At 35.5% G+C, this 18,574-nt stretch overlaps 1 protein-coding gene across 45 annotated transcripts in view; it reads right to left on the bottom strand.

The window, feature by feature from the left end:
* The window catches only part of PEAK1 (pseudopodium enriched atypical kinase 1), a 294,889-nt gene that overhangs the window by 147,559 nt on the left and 128,756 nt on the right, over positions 1–18,574 (bottom strand). For 29 of the 45 annotated variants that reach the window (XM_072809762.1, XM_072809763.1, XM_072809779.1 and 26 more), the window contains one exon: positions 6,349–6,513. The gene's annotated coding sequence lies outside the window, so the exon portion shown is untranslated. Of the gene's footprint in view, positions 1–1,815; positions 1,855–6,348; positions 6,514–18,031; positions 18,212–18,574 lie in introns of all 45 variants that reach the window. The other 16 variants (XM_072809795.1, XM_072809780.1, XM_072809804.1 and 13 more) reach the window with 3 other exon arrangements.

The following is an 18,574-nucleotide window of genomic DNA, read 5'->3' as shown; positions in this document are numbered from 1 at the left end:
CTTTGGTCGTTTGGATCTTCCAATTTTTTCCATTCAAGTTTTTGAATTGATAGGCCCAAAGCTCTGTTCATATTTTATCTCTTGATGAATAGTTTGTTTCCACCTTTTGGTTACTATGATTAGTGTTGCTATGGACATTTTGTATACACATATTTGAGACCCTATTTTCCATTCTTTTGAGTGTATATCTAGGAGTGAGATTCCTGGGTCATATAATTCCATGTTTAACTTTTTGAGGGACCACTGACTTTTGCAGCAGCTGAAACATTTTACTATCCCACCAGCAATATATGAAGGTTCCAATTTCTCTACATCCTCACCAACATTGCCATTTTCCTTTTTTTTTTTTTTTTTAGTTATAGCCATCCTTGTGGATGTGGTGTCCTATCTTGTAGTTGGCGCATTTTTTTTTTTTTTAACTTGGACACCTGCCTGATGATTTTGGGAGGGTGTACATAAGAATCCAAGAGTCCTAGTGATTTTCCATTCTTGGTGGATGGGCAATGGGTAGAAATACTAGTTAAGAAATCTATGTAGAAATGAAGATACTGATTGCATTTCTCCATTTTGCATCTAAACAGCATCTGTGTCATGTTTCCTTTTAAATATTCCTCATGTGAGTTTACCTGCCCAGTTATACAATGGCCCATTATACATCATTGGAGAGTGCTATAGCACCAGAATGTTTTATGCTTTCCTTTCTTTCTATATGCCAAACCAGCAGAAGAAAACAAAAGCCCTCTGATTCCAAGAAGAATGAGTTTCTTAGAGATCAATAGTTTCCTTTCACTTTTACTATTTGGCAATTTTAGATAAGTTTTCCTGTGCCCATGTGTCAGAATTGTTAATGTTCAAAACATACAAGCCAGAATAATACTATTTTTTTTTCCCGTTATTCTGTTGCTTACTACATGGAAGCAATTACTTCAGAATTAAAGTACCAGTAGGATTGGGAATAACTGGCTTGCCTGTTATAAACCTTTTTTTGCAGATTTCCAGTTTTTCACTGCTAAAAGAGCATGATGGGTTTATTTTTCCTTCTAGCAACAGAAACAAGGGGGTTCTCTGAATTTATTATGCTCTTCAATAGTCTCATATGCTTAGTAGTATTCCAGCTGATTTTCATGAACTTAAAACATTTATAGGAGGCACAGTGAATCCACAGGTAAAAATATGTTCTCAACACCTGCAATAATCCATTTCACAACTGCTGCAGATTCTTCTCTCTCCCTCCATCATCCGTCACTCAGGACCAGACCTTTGGTGAAAGGACTTCTAAGCTCTTCTCAAAGTCCAGATAAACATCCTCTCCCTGAGTCATTTTGTCACAGCATTCTCAGAGGCTACTCTTCCCACACAGCACCACTGGCTTAACAGTAATACGTGTGTAGAGGGAGAATTGCTACCACATGACACAGTCATTTCTTGCTCATTGGACTATACTAGAGAATATTTCTAATCTCAGTAGTAAAAAATTTTAAAAATCTGTTAGAGCAGATGTAAGCTCACAAAAGTAATCGTTTTCCCAACAAGTCTTTAAAAATATATTTGAAAACCTACAGAATGATGGAATTATATTCTTCCAAAATACAATGCACATTTACTAAGCACTCTGGGTAGCAAGAAGAGAACAAAGCCACAACACAACAGCAAATCTGCACAGCTGACTAGAGTATATTATCTACTCTATTATGTTCTATTTTATCTCAATCTCATATGCAAAAATACAATTAAATATCACATACCAATGAAAGATGCAAATGTACAAATGCAAAATTGCATCATGTATATTGCATATTATTTCTGAGTACTCACATTAAGAATAGATTTCACCAACCTCAAAGAGTATTTTCTCTGGAAAAAGAAGGATAGAAATGAGATTGGAGAGTGATATAAAGAGGATTTCAAACTTTCCTAAACTGTTTAATTTCTTGTAACAAGAATGACAAAATGTTAGCATTCATTTCATCCTTGGTGGTGAGATAAAAGCTGATTATTCCAAATTTTTATGAATTCTTGAAAATTTTCATAATAAAAAACTGCTAAGAGAAATAAAAGTAACACCTGGTTATGTTTTAGCTTGGAAGTGATGTAGATTTATAAACAAGGAAAACATGAGCAAGAATCTTCTTTCTTGGGAGTAATGTCTGACCAAAATACATTTTATATATTTTAGTGTATAATTTGAAAGAATACTTGAAGTGATACCGCAATTTCTGAGTAATATTGGGCAAGTAATTGTTTCCAAGGGCTTCCATTTCCTTTTATGTTAAGCAAGGTGTCAAAATTAAAGATCCCAGATAACCTTTTCAACTTAAAAAACTCTAGGACTTTTTTCCTTCTAGAAAAGTATATCTCTGCATATAATATTCCCTTTGCTTATAATTCTTTTTCTCTAGCTTGTTCCCAGGTAGTAAACTCCTATTCATCCAGTAACACTCATCAAGGATACCTCTGTGGTTTGGGAAGCCTTCCCTCACTCTTCCCACGTAGGGAAAAGCACTGTCACAATTCTCTGCTCACACTTCCATTAAACACTTGATACCAGGGGACATCTATTTACATGTTTGCCTGCCCTGCTAGATTGTGAGCCACTGAGGACAGGCCCTGTACTATAGACCCTTCTTATGTACCCCTGGCCTTTCGCAGTGACATACTTATAGCCAAGAGAGACAGAGGAGATACAAACCCCTTGACGCTATGTTAGCAAAAAAGAAGTTTAAAAACTTTTACCTATTGCAAATGTCATTTTTCCCAAGCAAATATGTGATGAATGAATGAATGAATGAATGAATGAATGAGTCAGTAATACAAAATGGCATGACATTTATTCCATTAGTCAGGTAAGTTGATAGTCCCACAAGAAGGTAGGGGTAATCCAGAAGATATCTCAACATTCTCTCCAAAAGAATCTATAGGATCATTCTGAATTTTATAGCCTCAGTTTAGAAAGCAAGGATGAAATAACATTTTTTGTTTTATTTTTGCTTTTCCTCCTATTACAGCTTTTTTCAGGGGGGACATGAAACACTCTTCTTATTTAAGCAAAATCTCAGAAAATTAAGATTCACTAAACTTTGGACTGAAAAACTGCTAGTAACTAAAACATCTGATCACATTGTTTGGTTATCATGCAATTGGCTAAAACACTCTCAAAAGGGAACCGGCTACAATTCCTATGGTGGAGGAGGAAGGACAGTGTTAATGTGGAGGATAGAAGGAACTTGGTGGAAAATGGCAAACAATATATGAAAAATCTTGCTGGGATTTGAGAAATTCAGTTAAACCTGTATATTTATTTGGGGAAAACTGATGTCTTGAATATGCTGAGTCTTGGCGACAGGCTTAATCATCTTAAACCTTGATGACAGGTTAATATACTTTGTTTTTTCTATGCTTAGAATACGAAATAGATCTATTTGAAGGGGCTATATGTAAACTGACAAAAAATTATGCTATTAAGATAAATTGGTCTCTGGATTCATTACTATTTTAGTCTTTAGGGATAGTATCAGTCTCTGAGACTGAAAAACAATTAAGAACTTCTGGTGATAAAGACAAAGGCAAATAAAACTTCAAGAGAGGACAGTTGAGCAGAGGTCAGTTTTGCATTTTTTCCCCATCCCTATCTCCTATCTTTCTCTGTCTTCTAAGTTTCTATCTCAAATAAAATGTGGGTCTTCATCTTCAAGTAACTTAGTCTTTACTTAGGAGTGGCTCATCTTTTTATTACTAACATTTTAAAAACAACCAAAATAATGATAAATTACTGACAAAATAAAATTGATGCTGCAAAAGAAATATAATATGTGTCTCAAGGAAGCATAACTTCACAAAGCTGAGATGAGAATGCTGCCAAGAATAAGAACTTGCCATCTTTCACGACTACATAAAGAAGCAACCACAACACATTGTACTGAGTATTTGTAAACCAGAACACATTTCTGGTTAAGAGCTCAGGCTGTGGAGTCAGACAGAACTGGGTCTACAACTAACTAGCAAACTTGATGTAGGGCAATTAACTTCTCTAAGAATATGTTTCCTCATATGTAAATGTAAATGGAGATATTTAATAATAAGACCCATGTCAAATACAGTTGTGAAACTTGAGATAATTCATTTAAACACTGATCCCAATGCTTGGCATATGGTAATCACTCAATACACATTAATCACTATTATTTAATTTCTTTTTTTCTCTGCAAATTGTACATAGGCTTCCCTTCATAAAGACAGTTTTGCAAAATGAAGGTGCTGTAGAGGATGTTCTAAAGGCCTACGAACCCTTATAAATTCAAGATTCTAGATGGATATATTGTTTAGAGCAGTCTTACTCTCTGCAAGAACATATCCTTCACCCCCAAGAACCGCAATTTTAAGCTAGTGAAATGAATTTAGATAAAACTGACTCCATTTTAACATTACATCATTACATAGCTAGAATGTCTTTTAAATACTAGCCTCTTAAAAGTGGCCATGATAGTTTGCACAATTAGAAATATGAATTCCTAATTGTGCAAGTGAGAAATCCTGTTAATTGCACAACTAGAAACCTAATTCCATTCCCTCTTCAAACATCATAGACTTGGGATTTGGAAGGCACTTAGCTTGAATGAGGCCAGAAAAATTAAATATGTAAATGCAGATGGTCTTCTTTAATTCTATATACCTCATGGATATGAGTTATATGACTTCTGAACTAAGCAAGATGAGAGAATCAGTGCAGTTCTTTCAGTTTGTAAAGAGGTCAAGTTCTATCCTAGTCTGTTCCTTGATAACATTTTAACTCCGGAAAAACATTAATACTTGGAAATATCCAATATCTATAGATTTCAATGATTTTTATCCAGGTTACTAAGTATACTGAGAGAGATTGAATGGAATTAAGAGTTTGAATGAGGAGTGGTAAAAGTACCAGAGTAAAAATGTTGACAATGTTGTTTGTTTTTGATATTTAATGTATTAATCTCATTAATGAAACTATAGTTATGTAAGACTACAGAATCAGACATAATTACATGGGTAAAGAAAACTTAGATCATTGCCGAGGAAGAGACAGAAATGTGATGACTTTTTACATATTGCCTTACCTGTGTAAATGAACATTCCGCACTTTAACTTCTGCTGTGTTTCAAAAGTTACTTTCTTCAACTTTATCTTTTAATGGTTGAGAAGTAGAAAGAATTTGCTGGACATTTAGAAAGGGCTAAATGCTGCTACGTGCATGGTAGTGGTAAGAATATGGAAAAGTTCTAACTGTGCCCTAAGTAGAGGTCTAAATCAACTATTGGAGAAGTTTCTTAAAAATCAACATTCAGGTATTTTTAAAATCAAGGTTAATATTAGCACAGGAAAGAATATTAAGAACATTCATTCTTCATATACAATTTATCCTGGGTTACACTTGTCAGTTTGAATAATTCCCTTGAAATAGGTACTGTATTCCTTAGAATTATTAGGACGAGCAATGGATACTGTGTTTGATGTCACATCTGCGCTTCACCACAGGAGCCTAGTTTTAGTCAACTGCACCCATTCACTACCAAGACACAGTGACCCAAACAAATGACTATCTGTCAAAATAAAATCAGTACACTAGCAATGAATTGTTCACTAGGATGCCTTAAAATATTTGCAAACATTTGAATCTTTACAAAACGGACACTGAAACAATTATGGCCTAAGATCAAGGAGATTTAAGAAGACTGACAAAGAATCTTAAGTCTTCCTACAGTTGCTTTCCACTCTCCCTGACAGTAACAGTCCTTGTAATTTCACAAGAAGAAACACTTTTATAATCTTTTCCAGTTTTTCCCTTCTACTCTGGATTCTTGTGTTTTTTTATGACTCTAAATTCCTGAGGGGGGGGCAAAGAAGCAAATAAGGATAAAATAAAAAGACGTCAGATAGGAAGGCAAAAAAGAGCAAGAGACCAGATGTCAAGTAAGGAATCTAAACAACATGAAATAAAGTTCAGAGAAGGAGACTAAAACACCTCATAGGTGATAGTATGTTACCATTTCATGCTGCCTGAGTTCTTACTATGAAAGGAAAAGTATTTAGTGAAGAATGGACCTATAAATATACTAGTACTCTGCTATATTTCTACTCAAACAAGCTTATCTGTTTCTAACATAAGAAGTTCATAACCTGGGGAAAAAACGATTCTTTTGAGCAATACTCTAAAGGCCAAAACAAAGACCTGACTATGCTACGTAAGTTATAAAATTACCAGCTTTGTCTATACTTTGGTATTCGTACAGTAAATATTTAAACTTAAAGAGAAATCCTTTCAAGTCATAGAAAGTTCTTGGTGGAAGTGTAGCACAGTATGAGAATTCTGGTTACCGGTTAAATCTGAAGTACTTCATCCATTACGGTGACAAAGGTGGTTTTGACAGCTATCATTACATTCGTTTAAAGTTTCAAAGTGTTTTAGGTCCTTCCAGGATGAATACACTTTCTTCCTTGCCTCTCATTCCTTCACTTATTTTCTGAAGACTCCAATGTTTACTGCAAGAGAAAAAAATAAAATAGAGCAATTCAAATTGGCGAATAAACTAGTTTTAGATATACTAGATGCTTTTCCTTCCTTTAGGATATTCTTAATTTCACCTCACTCAACAGTTATAACTAATCTTCATTTAAGAAGTAACTTCCTTACTTAGGTGGACACCTAGATAGGATCCTGACGCTCCGTAAGTATGTCGCGCCTCAGAACAAAGTAATGTATGAGGATCCAACTGGCAGTGATATGCTCGAAACTTTCTAAGACTTCATTTGATTGTCCTTGAACACTTGGTTTTAGCTATGTAAGAGCATTAATTGAAAGAGAAATAACCTTACTTCATCTTTATAAAAATCCAATTCTTAAAAAAAGTAACAATGTCTAATTCTGATACACCCTTTCTAAAATATGAAAGCAGGTATCTCCAAATGCAAAAGTTTCCCCAGCTACTTTGCTTTAGGCTCTAGTATGAAATGTATTTATAATTTGATATACAAGATACCACCTAAAATCAAATGAATAAATTCCTATCTATTTCTAACTCTGCGGCACTAGTTACACGTATGTTAAAACTGACACAACCCCTAACTTGTTTTCTATGTAACACCAAATATAAGGAAAATAACTGTAAGAGTTAAGTAGAAAGAGAAAGATAAAAGTCATTATTTTTAATGATTTCTGATTATGCTTACATATTACAGAATTGAAACTTTCAAATACATAATCTAAAAATATTAATATCAAATAAATATTAAGACACCAGAAAAGTGATTTTTTAAAAAGATTTTATTCATTTATTCATGAGAGACACAAAGAGAGGCAGAGACACAGGCAGAGGGAGAAGCAGGCTCCATGCGGGAAGCCTTACGCGGGACTCGATCCCAGGAATCTGGGATCATGCCCTGAGCCAAAGGCAGATGCTCAACTGCTGAGCCACCCAGGCATCCCCAGAAAAGCATTTTAAAGTGCAAGTTTTTGTTTGTGTACCATCAAACCATATCTAACTCCAACACAGTTGGGTTATTCCTGATGCAAACAACACCCAATGTTTTTACAGTGCTTATATCTCTATTTCATGTGGCATTTGATAACATTAAGCAGTATGTAGGAGGAATATTATTAAGGATGGATGGATGGATCAAACAATGATGCCTTTCCAGTATTAGAGGAGTCTTTCAAGTAGAAAAATGCAATTTATGCCAATTTTACCTTGAAATCTGAATATGAAAAAAACCCGAACACATGGGTATAGAAATATCGGTAACCTAGAAAAGTACATAACAATAGTGTTTTCCCAAGGGTAGGTGTTTGGCCAGTGGCAAAGCTGAAGTGAGAACCTAGGTAGTAGGTTCCTAACGTAGTGCTGTATTATCCTCCTACAATCCATTCTGCATTCCTGTCCTCTCAGCCTCCCAAATCATTTTTTCTGAGTAGTTTATTCTTGGACTTACAGGAATCCCATCGTAATACAGCCACTGAAAGCTCACCCAACAATGTGAGAGATAGAGACCTAAGCTACGTCTAATCAGATCCTCACACTGTGCGTGCCATCGTAGACAGGACACAGCTAGGTCTTGTATTCTATCCAGTGAAAATCTCTCCTAACTGGAAGGTCTAGCTCATCAATATGTAATATAATTACTGAGATCACTGGGCTCAAACGTACCACTCCACTGTTTGTTTTCTACTTTGTGTTTTGTTTTGTTCCTATTCTACCTTTTCCTGCCTTAACTTCAGTTAATCAAATATTTGTAATGTTCTACTTTAATTGCTGGATACGTCTTTCTATTGGGGGGGTAACACTCTAAGAATTCTAATATGCATCCTCAAATTACCACAGTTTACTTAAAGTTAATATTGAACATCATGCAAAGCAGAAGAACCTTGCAATGGTATCGCTCCACTTACTACAAAGCCTTTTTGTTAATGTTATCATACATCATACCTCTGTCTATTATAAAACCCATAGTAAGATGGTTTCAGCTTTTCCTTTAAGAAGTCAGCTTTCAAAAAGAAAAAAAAAAAGTCAGCTTTCCTCTAAAGAAAGTAACTGCAGTAAAAAAAAAAAAAAATCATTCTTAGTGGTTTTCATTTCTCCTGCAGAACAGTTTCCATTTGCTATCACTGTCCTTCAGCTTAAAAACTCTTTAATTATTTCCTACATTGCAAGTCTGCTGACAATGAATTATCTAATTTTTTATCTGAAATCATCTTTACTTTCAATTTTTAACATTTATATTCAGTATAGAATTCTGAGTTGAAAGGTACTTTTTCCTCCTAACCCTTTCAAGGTATCATTCGATGGTTTTTTTGGCTTCCATTATTCAGGTAAGTTGGTAGTCATTAATACTACTGATATCCTGTAAATAATGTTTCTTTTATCTTCTGGTTATTTTTAAGATTTCTCTCTTTATCTCTGGTTTTTAGAAGTACAGCTATTATATGTCTACATTTAGTTTTCATTTATTTCTTGGGGTTCACTGAACTTCCTGGCTCTGCAAATTAGTGTTTCCTAAATTTGAGAAGTTTTCAGCCTTTATTTTAAAAAATTTCTGGCCCGTTTTCTCTCTTTTCCTTCTAGGTTTCAATATACGTAAGGCTGACTAATTTGTAATCCCACTGGTCATTGAGGTTCTCTTTGGCTTGAGGTCTATTTTTAAAAATCTTTTCCTCTTTGTTCTTCAACAGGATGACTTCCACTAACTTGTCAAGGCCCTTTCTTCTGCCATCTGTTATCTGCTGGTAAGTCTATCCAGTGAATTTTTTATTTCAGTATTATATTTCTAGTCTCTAATTTCCTTTTTATTTTTAAAAAATCGTTTCTACCTCCCTCTGCACAGATATATTTTCCTTCATTATGCCACCTTTCCTCTTAAGTTCCTGACCACATTTATAATAACTGATCTAAAGTTACTGTTCCTTAACATCTGTATTGACTTTTTTCTTAACTATGGATAATATTTTCTGAGTTCTTCACATGATTAATGACTTTCGATTGTATACTGGATATTGCAGATGACATGCCATAGAAATTTTATATCTTGTTATCTTCCTTTGAAGTATGTCGATTTTTCTTCTACTAGTAAGTTAAATACTAGTTGATTGTCTTGAATTTGTGGATGCTTGGTTTTACATTTTGTTAGGGAAGGTTTTACATTTTGTTTGAATGTCTGAAAGTTGCTAGCAGAGTAAATCTTAAAAGTTCCCATCATAAGAAAAAAAAATTCTGTAACTATGTTACAGAATACAGGGTGTTAACTAGATTTATTGTGGTGATTTTATAACATATACAAATATCAAATCATGTTGTATAGCTGAAACTAATATATAGTTTCACCTAATATAAAGTTGTATGCCAGTTATACTTTAATTTTTTAAAAAGTAGAAATTGTCCTGATTTTAAACCTATTTATTAATTCCTATATACTGACAATAAAATAATTATTTTAAATCCTTAACTTTTTTACTAACTATGCAAATTGTCTGAGAAACCCCTGATATAACCCTTTGACATTAAAAAAACAGTCAAAGCAGGACATGTGGTGGCTCAGTGGATTGGTCGTCCAACTCTTGATTTTGGCTAGGGCCATGATCTCAGGATTGTACGATCAAGCAGGCAGGAAATTTGCTGGAGACTTTCCCTCTCCCTCTCCCTTGCACCACCCCCATCTCTAAAATCAATCAATCAATCAATCAATCAAAATCTGCCAAAGCCATATTGGCTCTGTATTGTGTGTCCTTGTTTATTTTGCTACTTAATAGTAGACAATAGTTCAAAGAAAAATATCACTTGGAATTAAAACACAACAGTCTGCTAAGATCCTACACTTTATCTGGGAGCTTTTTAATAATTTAGAGCAAGGGCTGCCAAACTATGATGCAGGGACCCAGGGCCAAACCTGACCAGCCATTTGTGTATGTATGGCCTACAAGGTAAGAATAACTTTTGCATTTTTAAACAGTTGGAAAAAAAGGTCAAAGAAGAGTATTTTGAAAAAGTATTCGTAAAAATGATGATATTCAAATTTTGTTGTATAGAAATAAAGTTTTATCAGAACACTGCCTACTCATTTATTAACATATTGTTTATAGGTGCTGTTATACTACAAAGGCAGAGTTGTTGTGACAGGGACCACATGGCCCACAAAGCCTAAAATATACACTATTTGGCTCTTTATAGATAATGTTTGCTGGTTCCTGGTCTAATGTATACTGAACATGTTAATACTCTACAATGATAGGACTAATATTTTATTTATTTTTATTTATTTTTTTTAGGACTAATATTTTAAAACATTACATTAAATGGTTCATTTAAGTACTTACCCACTGCTACATTAGTCTTTCATGTTTCTTTCTTTTTTTTTTTTTTCAAAGATTTTATCTATTTATTTGACACAGAGAGAAAGAACAGGGGGAACGGGTGACAGAGGGACAGGGAGAAGCAAACTTCCTGCCGAACAAGAAACCCAATGTGGGGCTCGATCTCAGGACCGTGAGATTATGACCTGAGCTGAAGGCAGATCTTTTTTTTTTTTTTTTGAAGGCAGATCTTAACCAACTGAGCCATCCAGGTACTCCATCATTCATGTTTTTAATGAAGTGCTAAATAATAATTTTATATTTAAAATGATCATCCCATAATATTGAATTTTTACATATTCAAAAATTTTTTCCTGCTTCGTGAGATTTATGAGGTATGACAAATCATTTTCCTTGGGTCAGTTTCTGATTTAAAGTTTGTCATGGGCTCTGAATTGAAAAATAAACATTCCTACAGATGATACAAGATCATTTGTAACAATACAAAGGAAAAGTGAATAATAAATGGTTAAATGTTAGGTAAAAAATAACTGCTTGAGAGCTTCAGAATTTTGTAAAGGTATTAAATATTAAAATTCATTCTGGAATGATTCAACTTCCATTTCTCTTGAAGGATTCAGCAGGTCTAGAAAAATACTCCCAAGGCAAAAAACTAGAACACAGAATAAAATCTAGGAAAGGATTATTTTCAGACACAGGCGGTGCAGGACTTCAGTGATCCCTGGAAAAGGGAAACCACCACGGCAGGGCCCACCGTCACCCAAGCCTCTCGGCCAGGAAGCAATTAACCGCTCCCAAGCAGGGAGGAGGAACCCAGACAGAACCTGGCAATCTTGTTGACTTGAGACAGAGAAAAAAGTGCAAGGAGGCCAAGGTGGCTTGAACTTATGGGGTGGAGTTCCAGAGAGAAGAGAAAGAGCTCCAGTAACTTAAATAAGGGTTCCCTAGAGTATTTAGCTAAATAAAAACCTGTACAAGAGAAGGGTAAAATTGCTTTAGACCAGCTAACAAGAATTTCTAAGGAAAGAAAGTTACCAAGGAGTTCTAAGAGAAAGGTTTCTCAGAGCTGACACAGGTCCAAGATTTCAACAAGTTCCCTCAAGCAAGAAAGGAAAAACCTTGTTGAATATGCAAGGCAGTGACCCCAGAGGTACCACACCACAGAAGCAGGGGGCAAGTAGCCCTAGAATAAAAGCTGCTACAGACCCACCTGAAAGGAGCTTGAAAGCCTAGGAAAAAATCAGACTAATGCGATTTATAATGCCTGTCAGTAAAAAGTCCAATATTTAAAGAAATGCCACAAAATCCTGGGGTCTCGGGATCGAGTCCCAGGTTGGGCTCCCTGCAAGGAGCCTGCTTTTCCCTCTGCCTGTGTCTCTGCCTCTCTCTCTCTCTCCCCCACCCCTCTCTGTCTCTCATGAATAAATAAAACCTTAAAAAAAAAAAAAAAGAAAAGACTGATAATTCTAAATATTGGCAACAGTGTAGAGCCACATTGATGCACCAACCAATACAGCAGCCACCAGGCACATATAACCATTTAAATCTAACTTGATAAATTGAATAAAGAATTCGGTTCCTATGATGTATTAGCCACATTTCACCTGCTCAACAGCCACACTTAGCTAGTGACTAAGGAACTGGGCAGTGCAGATATAGAATATTTTCATTACTACAGAAATGTCTACAGGATGAATTAGAACATATGAAATGCTCACACATTAAGAGAAGGAATGTACAATTTCGCCAGCAGGTTTTGCAGCCTCTTTCAAAGTCAAACAAAAGGCACCATTTAACCAACAATTCCACTCCCAAGCCTAGTGGGAGCTGGTACACAGAACCTCTCTGCACCAGCTTTGCAATTTCTTGTGAATCTATAATCATTTCAAAGTCAAAAGTGATTTAACTTTGTGAATATTTTCAGAGCTATCAGCAGTTCTATGATATATACAAGTAAAATTTTTCTCCTTTATCTCTAAAAATAAAAACAAAAAACGATCACAGCAGCTTTATTTATAAAAGCTAAAAACTGCAAACAACTCAATGTTCATTGACGGGTCAATGACAAACAGATGATAATGTAGTCTTAGAATACCACCCAACAATAAAAAAAGAATGAAGCTCTCATCTACACAACATGGATGAATCTCAAAAATATTAAACTGAAAGAAGCCACATGCAAGAGTTCATAGTGAATAGTTCCATTTATACGACATTCTAGAATAGACAAAACTAAAGTGATGTCGTCCAGATCAACAGTGGCCAGAGGGTGGTTTTGAACAAAAGGGGCAACCTGAAAAAGTTTTCTGGAGTAATAGGACTTAACCGTACCTTATTTGTAGTGAGAGCTACATGAATCTGTACATATGTGAAAGCTCACAGAACACATTAAAAAGTCAATTTTACCATATGTAAAGTTTTTAAACTAACGGCAATAATAATAACCATCATTTCCCATTACAGTTTTTGAAGTTCCATTGTGAATTATCTGACAGTTAAGACAGAGTATTCTAGTTTTACTACTGTCACTACTTAGTTGATGCTGAGTACCTTAACCTCTCACTCTTGGTTTCTTTCTGGAAAATGAAAGGAAATAATGAATGATCTCCAATCTTCTCCCTATGCTAAAACTCATTCCTATTCCATGCTTCTGTTACATTTTTACAGTCTCCAAACTAACAAGGAACACAAAATATTTCCATGCATTCAAGTGGAGTCTAAGTTCTTACCTCAGACAGTGTGGGCTGGTTTTTAATATTCTCCGCTATTGGTTTCAAGTGATCTTTTTATGGGGCTCTGAACATTTGAACTTACTTACTAGCTTTGAGCAGATGATCTTTAGATAACAGCACTGTCTCTTATTTGAAATAACCAGGACTCAGACTATAAGGGCTATACAATATTTCTATTATCTTATCACATCAGAAATTCTCTATATTTTACTATTAAAAAGTCTGTGAATCAGTATTCATGCTACCAAAATGATGTTTATTTTTAATTTTATAAGGCATGCAGTATGCACATACTAGAGAATAAAAATTAAGCCATTTTTAATGGTTTCCCATAATATGATAAAGTACTTTTTAAAAAAGCCTGTATGGAAAATCTAGAGTTCCTCGAATTTTTTGTAATCTTTAACATACCCTGCAGAAGACCTGCAGACGAGTAACAATACAGACTACAAAATCTTTTACTGAAATGTTGTTTAAATATAAGGATGAACCAAACCAGCAAGGGAGCTCATACAATTTTAATTTCAAAATCAGTGTTCGATAAAAGATTCCTAACTCTGGGAAACGTACAAGGGGTAATGGAAAGGGAGGTGGGCGGGAGTTTGGGGTGACTGGGTGACAGGCACTGAGGGGGGCACTTGACGGGATGAGCACTGGGTGATAGGCTATATGTTGGCAAACTGAACTCCAATAAAAAAAATTATGTAAAAAAATCAGTGTTCGTAGAAAATTCTGGTTGCAATTAATACTCTTTGGTTTAAATTTTCCTTGGAGATAGGTTCTCCTAAAAAAAGACTAGAGAGCAAGTGATTATCTATTTTAACAACACTCTAAATTTCATCCAGCAGAATAATTTTTGAATACTTATGAAAATCATCCAGTCTTCTCACTTTGAGAAATAAAAAAAATGAAGGTGGCACATATATACGCTAACAAATAATTAATTACGCTTATGTGATACTGGTTTTCTCTGGGTAAATTCAAATACCCAGGCAATAACAAATGGACTGATCTTAAAAATATAGGCCAATAGATTCAGTAGCTCCCCTTTATCATCTATATTTCTGGTTTTTAAAAATATGAATCAACTCATTTAATTCTTTAAAATACACACCAAGATATAAAATGAAGTCCTGAACTACATTTAATTGTTAAATAGCAATACATCTGGAAAAGGAAAACTAATCAATATTTTCTTATAACTCCACTGCCACGTTAAACTTTAAGAAGAAAGCTGCAAATCAAATAAATTTCTTGCATTCCTTTGGTATTTAGATCATATACACACACACACACTCACATACATACACACACAAATTAGTATCTTTGTACTTCCCTGTCACCCTGAGATTTACCAAATATGACATCAAAAAGCACCTGAAAGTTCCTCCTATTTCCATACATCTATTAAGAACTGATCTCACATTAGAAAGTACCCTGTCACAGAAACTAAATTCCATAGAAAAAAGCAAATCCATATTAATATTGAATAACTCTCCTGGCAAAACATTTTATTTAGTGCTAAGAGATTTGTCAACAAGACAGAAAAATAAAAGTTTCAACTATTTATTTATAGAAATAATTAGTTTAAAAGTCAAAAGGCTTTATCTATTAAAACCATGCCTTTTGAATCACATAGACCATATATATACAGAGAGAATGTTTTCATATGAATGAGACACCAGGCTGGAAGCCTGGCTCTTTAGCTGTTAGGCCAAACAAGGAAAACACGAATCACAGAAAAAAGCCGAGTCACCTTTAAAAATTCTAAGCCCTCAGCTAAATACCGTATCTGTAGTATGACCACGAAATCGCGGCTGGCCAACGAGAAACTAACTGTAGTCCTTAAAACTCACTACAGTCTGGACAAGCAAGACATAGTCCTATCACAATAGGCACAATTTAATGAAAGTGTTTATGTCAGGTGTTGGAAGTTTCTAGGAGACTAGCTCCCGAGCTATTGCAAAACAAAAATTAAGTATCAATTACTGTGAAGTGACCTCTTTGGTTTTTCCATTAAAGAACCTTAAGGCAGGGCACCTGGGTGGCTCAGTCAGTTAAGCGTCTGCCTTCAGTTCAGGTCATGACCTTGGGGTCCTGGGATCAAGCCCCAGGTTGGGCTCCCTGCTCAGTCGGGAGTCTGCTGCTGCTTCTCTCTCTGCTCCCCCTCCACTTGTGCTCAGTTTCTCTCTTTCAAGTAAGTAAATAAATAAAATCTTTTTTAAAAGATAAAGATAAAAAAGATAAAGAACCCCTTGCACAAGTTTTGAGATCATACACAAAACTGAGAATTGAAGACCAGTCTATTCAAATCGTCCTCAAACACCATTTCTCTGAATTCCAGGAGTCTGCAATGGAATGACAATGGGAATCGGCAGGATAGGCACGTGAAAGACCATTAGCAGGTGGGCAAGAAAATCTTTAAAAGGACTCTCAAGGAAAGAAGAGTTGAAGAACATTCTTCCTAAGTCAAATCTTACAAAGTTGCTTTCAAATTTTTTCTACATTTACTCCATCCTTTATTATTTTCCTTTTTCATTAGATTAGAACTATATGAGAGATCCTGCTCCATTAGTTCTACTGAGTAGTTTATAATTTTAAAAAACTTTAGTACAGAATGAAAATAGAAATTTTGTTAATGATAGAATTGTACTATCCACAGTGAAAGCACAATCATACCATGCAGTCTAGAAAAATCAGTTCCTTTTAAAGGAAGGACAATTTGGAGACCAAAACTAAAAGAAAAGCTGCTAACATCTATATCTAAGTTTTAAGATAATTTTCTTTCCAATTAAAAAAACATACTGTTTACAGAAAGTTACCAAAGTAAGCAGCATTTTCTACAATAGCCAAATTATAGAAATAGCCCAAGTGTCCACCGACTGATGAATGGCTAAAGAAAATGTAGCATATATATAACAAGGGAATATTCGTCATAAAAAGAATGAAATTTTGCCATTTGCAACAACACGGATGGGGCTGGACAGTATTATGCTGAGTGAATTAAGTCAGAAAAAAAACAAATGTCATATGACTTCCTCGTATGTGGAATTTGAGAAACAAAACAAACAAGCAAAGGGGAGGAAAAAAAGAGAGAGAGAGGCAAACCAAGAAACAGACTCTTAATTATAGAGAACTGATGGTTACCAGAGGAGAGGTAGATTGGGTAGGGGGGCAGTTAAATACGGGATGGGGATTAGGGCGGGCACTTGTTATGATGAGCGCTGGGGTTTTACAAAAGTGTTAAATCACTATATTGTACACCTGAAACTAATATTACACTGCATGTTAACTAGAATTTAAATAAATACTTAAAAATAAATAAATGAAAGGAAAAAAGGAACCAAAGGTAAAGCAATTCGTTGTTCAGCACAGCCAGGTTACTGGCAAAGAAAGAGGTAACATTTCCTTTTTTTTTTTTTTTTTTTTTAATTTATGATAGGCAGACAGTGAGAGAGAGAGGCAGAGACACAGGCAGAGGGAGAAGCAGGCTCCATGCACCGGGAGCCCGACGTGGGATTCGATCCCGGGTCTCCAGGATCGCGCCCTGGGCCAAAGGCAGGCGCTAAACCGCTGCGCCACCCAGGGATCCCAAGAGGTAACATTTCTAAGGGAAACCTCCGTACCACAGAAACAGGAAAAAAGAGAAAAAAACAAAAAACAAAAAACAAAAACACCTCATATCACTAAAGGCAATCAAATAATTAAATAATTATATGTGAACCTTAGCTTCCCACACTTACTTATTCATTTGTTTTTTAGGAACCTTTCAATTAACTGTTTCAAGTTTCCCTAGCTCACCTACAATTTTTTAATACTTTATTACAAAATATGGTTTCTGTTTGAATTGTTTTGTTAAGTATAGAGTAACTCACATACTACACTACTGATAAACACAAGAATACCAAAAATCAGTTATGCTTACTCCTAATCCAGGAATAAATAAAAACAAAGTTTCTTTCTTTTTTTAAAGATTTTATTTATTTATTCATGAGAGACGCAGAGAGAGAGGCAGAGACACACAGGCGGAGGGAGAAGGAGGCTCCACGTAGGGAGCCTGACACGGGACTCGATCCTGGGTCTCCAGGACCAGGCCCTGGGTCAAAGGCGGCGCTAAACCCCTGAGCCACCGGGGCTGCCCAAAAACAAAGTTTCAATCAGCTCATAGACTTCAGTTTTTGCCACCTCCTTTCTTCTTTGTTCCTGCTATTTATAGTGCTGAGGTCATTACCACTTTCATACTGGAAAATGTTTGCTTTTCCTGCTTGGACTTGCTTCACAAATCACTGAATTCTCACTTTCTCACACAACAGGACTTCATCACAGGACATAATCAAACCCACCAAAGCAAGCAAGCCTGGTAAACTTTAGGCCCAGCTAGGAGACCTTGGATGAATTCATTTCTATAATAATGATGATCATATTTAATCCACAAAACTGTGGTGAGACTCGGATGAGGTTAACATACGTGAAAAAGCTCTGAATGTTCAAAGTATCACACAAAGGTCAGGGTCTCCGTTTCTTCATCTGTCATTCGGGAGGATTCCATTAGCTGATCTCTAAAGACTTCCTTCCACCTCCAAAAATTCTTTGATCTTTACATCTGAAGTACATAAAAACTCTACTTACTGAGACGGCCACTTTATAGCTGTAAGAGAGGTAGGGAACAATTAACTCTCACAAAAGGAGTCCAGAGGCAGGCTAAGGGACCTGCAGGCCGGAGAACTCCAGAGGCACGTTGGGGCAGGCTGAACTGAAACCTAACTGCCTTAAAATCCTCTGGCCTGTGGTGCGGGTCACTATTCTGTGAGCAGGAAAAGCGCTCTTCACCACAGCAAAATGATCTTTTCAAGCTGGTTACTAATGAAAAGCTCATTAAAAAGATGTAAATTTTTAAATAAAATAATACTAAGATGTAAATATCATTTTGGTGAAAGTGACTTAACTAACAGTCCAGTTAACAATGCTTACAAATGATACTAACAGCAAAAGGGGCTCAAATCAAACTGCC

The sequence above is a fragment of the Canis lupus genome, chromosome 32 (genome assembly GCF_048164855.1).
Source record: "Canis lupus baileyi chromosome 32, mCanLup2.hap1, whole genome shotgun sequence".
Lineage (NCBI taxonomy): Eukaryota > Metazoa > Chordata > Mammalia > Carnivora > Canidae > Canis > Canis lupus.
Note: the sequence above shows the minus strand (reverse complement) of the source record. Positions and strands in the feature narration are given on the sequence as shown.